The sequence below is a fragment of the Macrotis lagotis genome, chromosome 8 (genome assembly GCF_037893015.1).
Source record: "Macrotis lagotis isolate mMagLag1 chromosome 8, bilby.v1.9.chrom.fasta, whole genome shotgun sequence".
NCBI lineage: Eukaryota > Metazoa > Chordata > Mammalia > Peramelemorphia > Peramelidae > Macrotis > Macrotis lagotis.
Genome location: NC_133665.1, coordinates 31,198,789 through 31,212,937, shown reverse-complemented (window position 1 = coordinate 31,212,937; position 14,149 = coordinate 31,198,789). Strand labels below are relative to the sequence as shown.

General features: G+C 34.5%; 1 protein-coding gene across 19 annotated transcripts in view; it reads right to left on the bottom strand.

Moving 5' to 3' along the window:
* FRMD3 (FERM domain containing 3) overlaps positions 1–14,149 on the bottom strand; it is a 329,113-nt gene that overhangs the window by 40,077 nt on the left and 274,887 nt on the right. The window lies entirely within an intron of this gene.

The following is a 14,149-nucleotide window of genomic DNA, read 5'->3' as shown; positions in this document are numbered from 1 at the left end:
TATCATTGTATTTATGAACTTCATATTTATTTGTGCTTTATATACTCATAGATCTATTTGTTGCCCCCTCCCTTAGAATGCAGGCTTCTTGCAATAAGACTATCTCATTCTTTGTACTTCTATTCCCAAGCATCCTGTATAAGACCTGCCATATAGCATATCGTAAAGTATTTCCAGTTTGCCTAATTTCACAAATTGACTCATGGAAAAACAGCTCCTCTAAATCACCCAACTTTCATGAATAATCCAAGATTAATCATTAAGATATCTTTGATTTGTACACAATTTAGTTTTAAATTATCTTAATAATCAGAGCAATTAGCAGATGGCAAGAGGATATCCCAAAACAATGTAACTCAGAACTAAGCTATTTAACATCAGTTTTATATGAAATATGATAATGTTCTCATTAGATGATTTTTCAAACAAGTTGTCAAACAGGATTTCCTATCCCAACTCAAAGCCTCTATCTAATTCTAAAGGATCCTTGCTAAGAATTCCTTCAATCTGACCTTATAAGTAGTCTCATGAAAAGAAAAAAAGGAATTTCAAAGTCATTTCAGGAGTAAAATATTTATGGTGCCATAGGGAGGAATAATTCCTTCCCTAGTATTTCATAGATGTTTCTTCCCTTGTAAGGGATGGAGAAGAGGGTAAGAAGAGAGGTAAACCTTTATATATAAATATTTTTATTAACTGCTTCATGTAATAAAATATTGAATGGGTTGTAATCATACAAATTCAGAACCAAAGTTAATAAATAAAATACTTTATTATAATGCACTAAACACAATGGTGTGACCCTTATCTGAAACTGAATGTAGATTTCTTGAGCAAAGGATTCTTATCTAATGGGCACAGTATGTTCTAAAGGAAGAAAATAAAATTACACCTCCACTCACCCTCAACAGGTTCAGATATATATTAACATATACTATCTATCCCCTCAAAGACAGTTTCTATATTGAAACCATTAGCTTGGCATTTCAGAACAAAATGGCAGACTTCATTGGATCAGAGTCATGTCACTGAGGTGGGCAAATGTGTCCAACAGTGCAGGCTATAACCCAAGTCACACCTCCTCATCTTACACAATTTTCAACCAAGTTTTTTTATAAATCCCCTACAGATGACCCACCCAGTACGCTCAAGGTCTTCCTCTAGGTCAAGGATGTCCAACCTTTTAGCTCTTCTGGGTCACATTGCCCAACAAAAATTTATCAAGGGCCACATATCCCTTGAGAAGTTTTTTCTGAGCAATGTGGCCGAAAAGAGCTAAAAGATTGGACACCCCTGCTCTAGGTCTTACTACATTTCATGGATAGCAATAGATTAGTCAGGTGGTTCTCATCTGCTTTCCTTCATTTTTTCCAAATGATTGGCCTATCTCTTTTTTCTGATAATGCATTTCTCTATATACTCAACTTACCTTTCCAACTCCAAACAAGCAAATCTCTAAGTCTGAGCACCAATTGTTCAGGGAATCATGAGTTCATACATCTTGGGCTGAAGGGGATGACAGGAGTCATCTAACCACACCCCTCATTTTACAGAAAAGTATACTGAGATCCATGGAAAGGAAGTGTCTCATCCAAGTTCACCCAAAGTAGTCATCAGAGGCAAGATTTAAGCCAAGGTCTTCTGATTCCCAAAACCGGGTCCTTTCTACTATATCATGCTATTAAATTAAGGGGTTTTTTTAAGTTTTATTTTATTTTAAGGCAATGGGATTAAGTGACTTGCCCAAGGTCATACAGCTAGGCTGAGGTCTGAGTGTCTGAGGTCACATTTGAACTCAGGTCCTCCTGACTCCAGGGCCAGTGCTCTATCCATCACCTAGTTTCCCCTAATTAAGTTTTTGAAAGGTTTTAATCAAGGACTAGTACCATAGCCTTGGAACTTCCTCTATAGTTTTAAGAAATAGGAAATGAACTATAAGTATAATCAATGATGATCCTCAAGTTTTTACTTGTTTCGTTTTTATTAAGGTGCCTAGATTATAACCATCGAACAAAAAGAAAATAATTTATCAAAAAGCTGAAAAATTATCCAGATCAAACTTTTTAGCAAAATAGAAAAAAAAAGCAGATTTAAAATCAAAAGACCTGGGTTCAGATCCCAGTTCATTCATTTATTCCTAGGTGTCCTTGGACGCAACAATTTACTTTTCTTGGTCTTAGCTTCCTCACAAAAAAAAAAAAAAAAAAAATATGAGGCAATTATTCTCTCCATCTTAAAGTCTTTTTTACCTTTAAAATCTAACATCTGATAGAGTAAACAACTGATACCATAGATCAAGGACTGGATTTAGAATCAGTGGACCAGGCATCAAACCCCAGCTCTGTTCTGCTTGTGGCATTTAGCAAGTCACTGAATTTCATTAGCCTTAGTTTCTTCATCTGTCAAGTAAGTGGGTTGGACTAGATGACTTCTAAAGCCCTTTCCAGACCCATAATATCATGAACACTCTGAAAAGGTCAATTTTTTAAATATTCTAAAATAAAATGAGATGCTATAATTAATAAATGAATTTTTCTTCTATCTGAAAATATTATATTCAGCAGAGCACAATAACCAGAAATGCTTTCTCTGGAGATTTGGAATTATGTGGCAATATACAAGCCTTAAGAACCCCCCCACAATTACATGCTTATATTTAATTTGCTCTCCATCTTATTGATAATCAGGTAACACTGCACATCACTAAACAGACTGCTTTAAACAGCAATAAACCCAAAAAATATGTTTTGTTTTTCAAAAGCAATATTTTTGCTAAGACATTTTTCCCATATGGGCCGGGCCTTCAGCCAAAATTTTGGGCCATAGAATTTATAGATTAGTGTCAAAAATCATAAAAGAAAAGAAACCATGAAAAATCACAGAGAGCCGAGAACAAAATGGTGCCATCATTTTGAAAGCAGTATTATTCATTCCTTCTCTTAGGAAACATGATTCTTTATGTAGGTCCTATGTGGAGAGCACTGTGTAAGCAATGGGTGTATTCAAACCTCATTAAGAAAAATCCCTACCTCATGGAATAGCCTAATACATTATAAATTTAGAGAGTTTTCACTGACTTTTCAAAATTCTTTAAAATTACTAGAGACCATAGAGAGAATACCATGAAGTATTTCTAGTTCATTTGGGACTTTTTTTTGCTAGGTTTTTGTTGTTTTGTCAGCTGCATTCTTTTGGAGGACTGGTTTTGGAGTCAGGAAACCTAGGTTCAAAGCTCACCTCTGTAATCCATTGGTTGTATAACTTGCTTCATTTGCCTGAACCTCAGTTTGTTCATATGTAAAATGGAGTCAATAATATCTGTCTGTATTACTTTTCTCAGTCTTAAGATTCCTCAGCTAAAAAAAAAAAATGAGGCACTTATTCTCCATATCTTTAAGTCCTCTTTCACCTCTAAAACCTGTCATTTGATGAAATAAACAATTGGTATCACATAATAGATGAGAATCTTTGTTTCTATCAGAAAATATTCTATTCAGCAGAATATAATAACCAGAAATGACTTCTCTGAATTGTGTGGCAATCTAAGAGTCTTAGGAAACTCTCTCATATTTGAGATAGCTACTGTGAAGACTATCTGAGCTCATGCATTTAGAATAACTTGCAAACTTTGAAGCATTATATGCTAGTAATCATCATCTTTAATATTAACACTGATGGGAATTAGGTAGGTTATTTGCTTGGAGTTTAAATCCTAAGTTTTCAATTATAAAGAATTAAAACTCTTGATTTTATAACTTTCCAAAAAGAATTCCGTTAAAGACCTAAGAAGAAACAATGCGAAACCACAATTCTGGAGATCTAATAATGAAGAATGCCACTCACCTCTAGTTGGAAATGGACTAACTATGCAAAATGAGACACACATTTTGGCCCAGACTAAGGTTGGAAGGAGGGGAGATTTGTTTTGCTTATACATGCATATTTGTTACAAGGGTTTTGTTTTTCTTTTTTAGGGTATGGGAGAGTCAGAAGGGAAAGAAAATTAATATTTATCAATTGAAAAAATTAATTCCATTCAATAAGCATCAGGTACTCACTCTGAGTAGGTTACTGCTAGGTGCTGGGAATAGAAGGATAAAAAAATGACACAATACCTGCTGTCAACCCAAAGAACTTAAAAATATCAGCTAAGAACAGGTACAATTTTCTTCCATTTGCATGAACCGATTCTCTGGAAATGTTAAATTTTAATTTTAAATTAAGTGGCTACTTGTCTCTACATTGGCCAGCTGAGTCAAATATTCTCTTATATGGTAATACTTAGAAAAATGTAGCTATTCTAAAGGATGTAACATTGTGTGATGTCACACAAAAGCTTACTATAAAAATAAAAGAAATGGGTAACAAGTTGTCCTTGACAGTACCAATTAAAACAGCCTCCTTTGTTTGCATGCTCAACTACAAATCTCTTTCTTTTCTCTCTCTCTAAAGGGTATATTTGTTTTCTCATCAATTCTGCTTTATTATTTTGCTGCCTGAGGGCATAGAAGATGAGACATTTTTCTTTTAGCATAGAGAAACTAAATTGAATTGCAAAAGCAGATGGAACTCCTAATCCTTTGCTCATATTTTCCACTAGCTTTTTAAACAGTATTAACTAGGAAAGGTGAGCAGCAGTCTGAACCAATGGGAGGGAGAATCAGCCTTTTTGCCCAATCAATCATTCACTTAAAGTTTCTTCTCTATAATGGGCAACAGATTCCTCTAATTTGCTAGTCTCCAGAGGTGACCTAAAATCCACCAAAAAGTTGTTCCATACAAGAATCTTGAGAGCTCATCCTTTTGATGAAGACTCTGTCTCCAGAATCAAATTATAGCAAACTTTGCTTTGAATAAAGAAATAGCATAAACTCTTCAACAGGAGAAATAGGTAGATAAATTGTGTTCATGGTACATGAATATATTGAAATACTGAATCAAATATATGGTACAAAAAATTTGGAAAAGCAGAGGGAAATTTATGTAAATAGATCCTGAGGTAAGCTATTATAGGTATGAAATATTACATATACTACCAAATTCAGTTGATATTAGGGTTTTTTAAAAAAATTCTTTATTATATAAGTTGGCTCACTGACTTGTGTCACAGGGAAGAGATATTTTAAATGGTTAGATTAAAAAATAAAAGATGTCAGTTGTTTTTGAGGCTACCCCACAAGTACATTTCTTTTAGAATCATAGCACTTACTTACAGAATGGTCTTCTATTTAATTCCATATGAATTCGGGCATATCCAGAAAAGCTAAAAATCCTTTGTTTAGCAAAATATTCAAGATAGGTAAGTGTAGAGGGCTGGAAGGATGGTTTAGGTGTCAATCAATCCATGAAACAAAATCATTTATTTAGTGCTTCCTATGGATCACACTTTTGAACTCAGGTCCTCTTGACTCCAGGGTCAGTGCTCTAATGATCCACTGTACCACCTAGCTTCCAAATGTGCTACAGATTGGAGATACTAAGAGTATAACTACACAGAGGACAAAGTATTCTAACCTTACCCTTAAGGGAACTTGCAGACGATGATAAAGTCAGGTAAATCTGAAGAATCTAGCTTCAAATATAGTGAATTATGGGTTTTTTTGCTTTGTTATGTCATATTACCTGTAAGACATCCAGTTTGAAAAATCCAATAAGCATTTGTTGAAGTTAGGGCTCAGAAAGAGCCCTTTCTTCAACTGTATAATGGGTATCATAATAGCACTTCCCTCTTGGGATTCTGATAAAGAACAAATGAAATAATATCTGAAATAAAAGTTTAGCATAGTATCTGGCACAGGATAGGTAATATATAAATTCTAGTTATGATTATTGTTATTATTTTACTATCATTTTTATTATTATTATTATTATTAACAACTGTATACTACTGTATCATCTGCACAGGATGCTAATTAAGTTCATGAGACTTGCTGTGGTCACCAAGTGAGAAAGTGTAGAAAAAGAGCACCAGTCCAGAGTCTTGAAGTCTATGAATAGTTGTTAGAGGGTGGATGGAAGTTCTCTTAAAAACTGAGAAACAGGAGAAGCATAGAAAGAGAATACTGTCCCAAAAAACAAGAAAAGCTAGTGAAGACAAATGGTATAGAGAAGTCCAGAAAAAAATTTTTTTAATGATCATTAGATTTAGAAACAGAGAAATTATCATTTTGAAGAGAGTAGTTCAGTTCAGCAAGGAAGTCAGAAGCTAGAGACTGGAGTAAGAGGGGATAGAGCATGGGGATGGGCCAGACTGAGGAAAGGGGAGAGAAGGTTTTGAGATTGTAGAGGAGGGGAAAGAGAAAAGGAAGCTGAGAGTGTATGGTTTCTATTTTCTCATGAATACATGAAGGTGCTCAGCTAAGAAGGATGAAAGAAAGGCAAGTTTGAAAAGTTTGAAAAGAGATAAGAAAGCATAGAAAAATCCCTAAAAGAGATAGAGACTCAATCAGAGATGAGTAAAAGAACTGTCTTTTTCTACTGAGGGTCTGGTTGAGGATAAATAAAAACAAATTTGCAGTGGAACCTGTCATCAAGGTTGATCCTACCCTATTCTGTAGAACCTGAATAGGACCAGAGGAGGTGGAGGATAATAATAATCTTGAGCTGGGGTTTGTAAGGACAGGAACAAGCGTGGGACAAGGGGCCAGAGCTTCAAGAGAAGATGGTAATATGGTATTATTCTATATGGCTGAGCTGGGGAAGAAAGGAACATGAAGTCAGAAAAGGGGTAAGTCTGAGAAAGTTCTGAGGGTGGAAGTCATGGTGAGGAAAAAACAGTCTCATAAAGGCAAGGCACAAAAAAAGATGGAGATTATGATCAAATCAGGGAATGTCAGAATTTTTTATCCATAAGCAGAACACAGGGATGATAGATATGTAGGACATAAGATGGAGGTCTAAGGAATGGGAACTGCTCCTGTCACTGTATTATCTGTCTATTGCTATGTTGAGGGAAGCTTCAGGTTAAAAAAAGAGGAACTTTGTGGGACTTTGTTCCAATGAGAAAAGTAAAATAAAGGAAACAAAGGCCCTTTGGAATGGGGTAACTTTCATTTCATATTCTCTTTTGCACTGACTACCATTAATTTTTAATATTTCACCAATTTTATTTATAAATTTATATCTGTGATTTTTATTTTTATTTTTATCTAAAAATTTATATATGTAATTTTAATTTATATATTCATATATAAAATCATATATTATATATTATATAAATGATAAATGTGTATTTCATAAAAAGGACAAAAAACAACCACCCTACTCTTTCCTGCAGACTATGCTATTGTGAACTTTTATATTCTGTTTTATCTTTAAACCTGGCTGTATAAAAAGTGGTACATACTAGCATCTTTTTTTTTGCTTGACAAAATGGTGAGATATGGAACCAAGAGCTCACATAAGTAAAAGTGTAGAATAATGATGATAATAATAATAGCCTATATTTTATAACACTTATCATAGACTAAGCCCTTTATAATTATTACCTCAACTGATCCTCACAACAACCCTAGGAGATAGGTGCTATTATTATCCTTATTTATAGATAAGGAAACCAAGACAGAAATTAAGTGACTTGCCTAGAGTCATAAAGCTAGAGTTTAAAGCCTCATTTGAACTCAGACCCTCCTGCAACCAAGTCTAGCCCTCTGATCACAGTTCCATTACGAATCACAAGCTTTGGGGGTGGCTAGGTGGTGCAGTCATATAATACTTAAGTATTAGGCTTCAATCTCACAACTAAGCTGTAGCATTGAGGCTATTATTCATCCCATTTCACAGATGTAACCAGTGTTTATGCTACTCCCTCTCATTTATGACTAAATTATGACTTATCCCCCAGTCTAGGTTGAGGATAGTCAGGGGTGAGGGTATGGGATAAATGTTGCCTGGTTTGTTAAATCTTCAGATGAGGACATAAATGTAACTAATCATTTTATTGACCCTCCTCCCCTCCCACACACAAATTACACCAAGCTACCAAGCTTGCTAGGGCAAGTAGGGCAGTGATAATTTAGAGAAGATGATAAGTAACTAAGTGTTTGGTCCTTAAGTCAGGAAAACCCGGATTCAAATCTAGTCTCAGTCATTTAACTATGTGACCCAGAGTAAGTCACTTAACCCTGTTTACCGCAGTTTGCCCTTCTGTAAAATAAACTGGAGAAGAAAATGGTAAATCACTACTATATTTTTGCAAGAAAACCCCAAATGGCCAACAAAAGCTAAACAAAAACAAAAGAAGAGTATTAATAAGAAGTTACATAGATCAAAAAATTTAGTTTTAAAAATTTAAGAGCAGTCTAGGGTGACACAGCTAGTAAACATCAAAGAAAGAATTCTAACCCGGGTCCTCCTGTTTCAAGATCTTTCTACTCAATGCTTTTTCTATTTCACCATGATGCCTATAAAATTTCACTCTTTTTATTTAAGCTAGTTCAAGATCATTATTATTATTACAAAAGATTTCAAATCATCCCTGATATTCAATATTCAAAACAGTTAAGAGGAGAAGTTAGTGGTAGAGTGGATAGAAGCCTGGATCTGGAATCAGGAAAACCTGAGTTCAAATCCAGCCTTAGATAGTTATTAGTTGTGTAACCCTGGACAAGTCACTCCACCTTAGTTTCCTCTATTATAAAATAAGGATAATAACACCAGCCCTGGGGTCAGGAGGACCTGAGTTCAAATGTGGCCTCAGACACTCAATATTTTACCTAGTTATGTGACCTCGAGGAAGTCACTTAATCTAACCATTGCCTTGCAAAGAGCCAAAAAGGAAAGGAAAATAAATAAAATATGACTAAGTTGCTACAAAATGTAACGCTTGTCTTTCTTACATAATGGTTGCTACTTATAAAATCTCCACTGCCCCTCTTTCTTTTGAATGGTATAAGGCACTCCTATGTCAACTGAGTGTCACCAAGTACTATGACCCCAGGCTCCTGAGATTACCCAGAATGAAAGCACAAAGAAGGCCACAGCTCACAAGAAATTATAATGTTAACAGAGCATTCTGGGACAAGAGAAAACATAGAATTTATCCCTTTGCCCAAAGAGAATATGAAGTCTTCTACTCCTAGAGCAGAGATGCGGGGAAAGTGGCTGATGCAGATCATGCCTCCTTCATCATTAATTCATTAGATGTGATGCTGAATTCTGAGATTTTAGTTCACTGATCTTGTCCTGCAGTTAAAAATACAATGAGGGAGGAGATGACCTATCTTGAGTCAAGGACTAGGAAGGACTCCTACCCACCACAGCTGTGTCCCTGGCAGGGGGATGAAAGGGAATGACGCAAAGTAGAGGAAGTCACAGATACCATCATTTCGAGAGATTTAAGAGATAACACTTAAATGGTGTAATCACCTAACGAGCCTTTATTAAGCACCAATTCTGGACTAGGAAGTAGACTATGCACAAGGGATACAAATACAAAAGTAAAATAATCCCTTCTCTCAAGGAGTTTCCACTCTAAATATATATATATGTGTATATACATATATATGTATATATTTGAATATATGTATGTATAAATTTATTAATGTACACATGCATACATATAAACAAATATATATACATACATGTGTGTATGAATATATATAAAAGTATATAAAACTTCAATAGTCACAACTACAGTAAAAGTAGTCTTGGATTCTAATATAAAGTCATCTACAGCAAGGTTGTAGAAAAATCAGGGTGCTCCATAGGATTTGTAAATGCCTCCTACTTCTTGATAGTCACACAAGATCTGGACAGAGTATCCAGGCTATATAGCCCAATAGAATCTCAAGGGGAAAATGGTTGGAATAAAATAAACAAGAAATGACTCGTCATTGCAGGAAATGTTCAACATAAAAAATTCAAAGAAGCATGTAAGATTTATATGAAGTGGCATAGAATGAAGTAAACAGAATCAAATAATGATGAGAATGATTTAAATGGAAAGAACAAAAAAAGACTAAGCTGGAGGTATAATAATAATGACTCCACTTGACCTCAATGAAGAGGCTTTAGAAATGTACCTTACTCCTTCCTTGCAATGTTGGCAATGATTGTGGAATATTGCATCTACTATAAGACTAGATTGATATATTGATTAGTTCTGCACAACTGTTTTGCCCTTTTGTTTTTATTCTTTCTTGTAAAAGATGACTTTGAAGGAGGAATATTACATTTGAAAATGAAGATGTGAAAAATAATTTAATGAAGGAAAAACTATATTAGGCATGTTCAATATGCCAAATGAGATTTAAATACAAAAGTGAGTCATCCCCTGCTCTTGAGAAACTCACGTTCTATGTAGGGGAGATAACATAAAGAGAAGGATTCAGCACCAGCAGGACAGATGTAAGGTCCTTCCAATAGAAGGATCATAGCTGCTGTGGTTATGGATTTATAGTTATATATTTATAAATAAATATATATATGCATAGCTAAAGATTATAGCTATATATATATGTATAGCTAATTATATATATGTTATATATAATATATATAATATATTATAGCTAATTATGTGACTGTGTTCACAGCCAAAGTGCTATTAACAGTCAAGGGGGCAAGAGGGGAAAAAAGTCAAAATTTAATTGACTTTGCAAAGAGATTTATAGCTCAAGTGACTATCACAAAAATTCCATGGAAAGCAATAAAGAGTAGTGGAGAGTATATTGGGTTTGTGGAGTCAAAAGACTTGGGTTCAAATTCCAGCTCTGCTACTTGTAAGGCTTCAGGTGAATCACTTAATATTTCTATTAATTAATTTCTTCGGGCATCAGTATCTTCGATTATAAAATGAGGGAGTTGGATTACATGACTTCCAATATTTCTTCTAGCTCAAAAACCTATGATCCTATGATTTCTGGGATGAAGGGAAAATCAGGAATGAATTGTGATTGTGCTACACTGGGAGGGAGAAAAGGGCCTGTTGAATCTTCAAGCATAATAACCACAGAGGAAGCCAGAGTCAGTGGAGCATGGTGGTCTAGCAACTCAAAATCCAAGCCAACTCTGTGAAGCTTCCAGGCTGTCAGAGACTTGACAAGTGATGGAATTCAAGCAACTGTTTCTAATACATGAAATGCACTGGAATTATTTTTAAGAATCAGAAAATGGAAAATGCAGCTGTGCCCCAGCTCACCTGTTGCATGCAAGGGATAGGGGAAAAGGGGTCAGGGACAGGGGAGGACTGGCAAGGGGGAGGGCAACATGTGTGTGAGTAAGAATATATATCATATGTCTCTACACCCTTTCTAAGAAATTGTTTCAAAACCAAATGTATTTTATGATTCCAAACATACCCTCAAAACAATGCTCAAAAACATAACCACATCTAGCAAGGATAACATGAGTGCCCATCAATTAGGGAAATAATGAGTAAATTATGGAATACAAATGTAATGGAATAGTACAAGAAACTACAAATGAGAAATTCAGAGAAACATGAAAAAACATATGAACTCATGCATAGTAAATTAAGCAGAACCAATAAACATAATGACAACAATACTGTCAATGAAATAACATCAAAAGGCAGTTAAATTCTGAAAAACAAACTTGACTCTGGAAGGAGTAATGGATTATGAATATAATAAATACTAACAACCCCTGCCCCTGTGCTGCTTGGTTTTGCTTAATTGTTTTTCTTTTTCTTTGATTTCTTTGTTTAATTTTTCCCCTTTGTTACAATAGACAGTTCAGTGGAGGGAGTTGTTAAGGGTAAATGACTATTGGTGTTAAAATAAAAAAATTCAAACTATATTTGTTACCTTAATGGCATGGCATCTGAATATTTTCAAAATAAGCATGTTTTATTTCTGTGTGCTAAGGAAGGAAAAATTGTCTGACTTCTCTGTTTAATTATGCCAATCTGCATATGTGTCATAGTAAAAGATAATTACTTTTATACTGAGATAGATCTGCTGTTAATTGACAATTCTCATTCTCATTTGATATATTTTACTCCCCTTTACCAGTGTAATCCCAGTCTTTTTATAACACCAAACAGGGAACATGCCATTCTTATAGGGCAAATAATAACAGTGATTTAGAGTAGGAAATTAACTCCTTTTTCTAACATATACCTGAAAAATGTACTTATGCTTTTTCTTGAAACTGATTTCTAAAAATACAATCCACACTATTTTTTCTTTCCTGCAGAGCTCCAAAAGTCAGGTTTCAAGTTGTAGGAAATTCTCAGCTGAAGCTTACCCCATTTCTAATTCACTCTGATCCCTGTATCCTAGCAACTTAAAGGCGTTATCAAAACTTACTGGTTGCTAAGTGGTATCTGTAACCTGTTTTTTTTTTCTCTGTCCTACAAGGTCAATCTGGGAATTAATCCTCCAGGCCCATCTTAAGGAAAAAGTCATCTCACATTTTCTCAGAAGTCTGGATAAATTAATTATCATTTAAGGCTACGAGGGCTACTATGGGTGCCAATGCTCTGCACTGCCATCTCCTGGCAATTTCAAATTAAGAAGGAAAGAAGCATCTGATGAACACACTATTTCTGACCCTAGGCTTATAGTCTTGATGAAAGATTTCTAAACATTATCCAGAATATGGTTGATTCTGTAATACCTGAGGCAAAAATCACCATAAAGGCAAAGAACGTGGTATACTGAGATCATGTCTGGGTAAAATATCTTGCTTATGTTTTTTTTTTAATTTCTATTTTCTTTGTATTGTTGAGGCATATTTTTAAAACTTCCTTTTCAATTTATCTAAAAATATTAAGAAATAGTATTTCTCCAGACTGAAACTCACTCCATATCTTTCTTTTTTTGGATAACTGGAAGAACTAAGACTATGACCTTCCTTTGAAATGGAGTAAAAGTGACAACAAACAACTCTTTTCTAGATAGTATCACTGCTTTATCATCCACCTGGAAGGACTGGTACCATGACCCTCTTGGGGAGAATATCTCTTAATGTCTTTTGAAATTCAAGATTACAATATTAATCATAAGGAAGAACTCTTAAGGGGACGTGTCCATGAAGAAAATGAGTGGTGACTACTTTGGAATGTTAACTACAAACTGTATTTTAACATATTTCTGTCTTGTCCTTAAGACTCATAGAAATGTTACCTGAAATCTTTGAGAGTCATGTTAGAAAGCATAGGGAACTATGCCATTTGGATATGTTTGAATGTGCAATTAAATAAAAACTGTTCTGGAAGACAAGCCTAAATTGCAGAGGACATTAGCTATATTAACTTTTCTTCAGCAGCATTTTTTTTAGGTTTTTGCAAGGCAAATGGGGTTAAGTAGCTTGCCCAAGGCCACACAGCTAGGTAATTATTAAATGTCCAGATTTGAACCCAGGTATTCCCCCAGAGCCGGTGCTTTATCCCCTGTGCCACCTAGCTGCCCCAGCAGCATTTTTTTTAAAGTAGGAATCTGTATAGTGATTTTTTTTTTCACTCAGAGCACCAGGCAAGATATAGAGACAGGATCTTTCCTTGAAGGAAGTAACCTTAAAAAGCAAAGAGTAATGTGTAGAAACATGTACACACTCAACATAGTCCTTTTTTATTTTCTTTTGCCTAGCATTTTTTTAACTGGTGGGGAAGGAAGAGATAGTTAAGAATTAGCTGTTGGGTTTTTCCTAGTAAATTGGTGAAATTGAAATTATGCAAAGTGGATGGAAGTTTGGAGTAAAAATTTAGAAAGAATCAACTGAAGAAAATGGCTCAAAAAACAATAGACAGCAGAGAAGCTAATACCAATCAAGGTCTATCAAAGGAACTGGTAAAAGAGTTTAATTATTCAAATAGGTTTTAATCTAATAAAATAATTTTTAAATCATCACTATATTGCAACATCAATATTTAATATCATATAATAAATTAATATTGCAATTTTATAATAATTTTCATGTCACCCAATTTTTAAAAATTTATAATTTGATAACTCTTCTCAGAAGCAAGTAGGGGAACTTGACTATTCTCATCTCATTTCAGATATGTAATGATAATAGATGGATTATTAAAACCATCAAAGTTAGAGGTTCAAGTTTCTGATATTGGTGTACAGAATGGAAAAGAATATCATTTTTGTTGTTAGTTTATTTGTTTGGATCTATGATTCCTATCTGGAAAATTCCCTCTATCAATGAAAATAGGTACATGTGCTGCAACTTATATTCT